Source organism: Arachis ipaensis, chromosome B02, assembly GCF_000816755.2.
Source record: "Arachis ipaensis cultivar K30076 chromosome B02, Araip1.1, whole genome shotgun sequence".
Lineage (NCBI taxonomy): Eukaryota > Viridiplantae > Streptophyta > Magnoliopsida > Fabales > Fabaceae > Arachis > Arachis ipaensis.
In genome coordinates this window covers 12,656,966-12,658,677 of record NC_029786.2, presented here as the reverse complement: position 1 = coordinate 12,658,677, position 1,712 = coordinate 12,656,966, and positions in this window count along the sequence as shown.

Here is a 1,712-nt window from a genome sequence, read left to right as displayed (position 1 = left end):
TTAATTAGTGAATTTATAAATAAATAATATTCTAAAAAATAATTATATTTAATTTTAAATTACTATTTTACTATCTAATTTTATTAAAATTTTTATTATACCTTTATTCCCTTTTCTAACCTTAACCCTAAAATTATTCACACACTCCTTCACTACTCTCTCCCTAATCCTAACACTGCACACACACGGTAAAGAAGAAGAAAGGGATCAAAGAAGAGACCGGGAGATTGAAGGAAATGGAGAAAAGAAGAGAGGAGGAGGAGAGAGAAACAGTGCCGGCGGTACTAGGTACCACCTCGCCCTTATTATTTTACATCTTTTAAAGAGGGATAGGAACTATAACTATATAATATATGTTTGTATATTATTTGTATAAACTGTTATAGTAAATAAAAAGTGCAGTCGTGAATTCTGATGTAGTTATGTATATCTATGTGATTTATTTTTAGAAGAAAATAAAGTGTTAAAAAAACCTCTTCTATTTTAAACTTCATTTTATTTAAAGGCTCCTACTTATTATATTTATATAGAGTTAAGTCGTCGTGATATCCTCGCTTTTAGAATGGCGCAACTAGAAGCGTAACATTCTGATAGTGATGGTGTTATAATAATTATTAATTTAATTATTAATTAATAATTTATTACCGTCGGATTTACCAGAAAAAATCTGACAGTAAAAATTATCAGCAAAATTTTTTTTACGATAATTAGCAATGGATGAAAAATCTACCGATAAATAATTACTGACAAAGTTTATTCTATCAAATTTATTCCAATAATATTCAACATTTTTTTTGTAGTGCTTGTTTATATACTTCTCTAGAGTAAAGCATGGTCAAAACACAAAACAAATTGCAATTGTTTATTTGTTTGAGTAAATTAAAGGTTTTGTTTTAGTCCTTAAAATTATAATGTAATTAATTTTTAGTCTCTGAAATTACGTTATGTTAATCATTTTAATTTAATTTTTAACTAGTTGATCAATCCTTAATATTTGTTAATATATTCTATTAAGTAATAAATCAATATATTTAGGTATTGTTTGTTTTGAGGTATTAGGATAGAGATTAGGAGACTGAAATTTAGTATCATATTTATTGACTCAAAGACCAGTACTAAAATTTCAGTCTCTACCTCTAAAATTTTAATATTTTAGTACTTCTAAAAAATGGAGATACAACGAGACTTAAATTTTTGGAAATAAATACTAAAATTTTAATAATATTTTATACCTAAAATATCTCATTTTAATTAATTAATTCTGACTTTATTTTTTGATTTATTAGTCCAAAAATTGGTATTAAATCCTAAAATTTCAGTACTTCCAAAAAATAAGAATACAAGAGACTGAAATTTTTGGAGATAGAAACTGAAATTCTAATAACATTTTATACCTAAAATATTTTTATTTCAATTAATTAATTCTAATTTTACTCTTTATACAAATTAAATTAAAATTTTATTCTTATTTTAATATCTGTCTCTCATTTTATACTAAACACAATACTAAAATTTATTTCAGTTTGTATCCGTCAATTTAACTCTTTTAATATTTGTCTCTTTTTCAAATGTTATCTTAGTGTTGTGCAGCATCCCACTTGGTACTGACCTATGTTGTGTCACATCATAATATGCATATGAAAATAATTTTAAAGGGTAAATGTTTAAATTATTCCAGAAAAATTATGCCTAAAGCTTCAATTTAGGGTCTG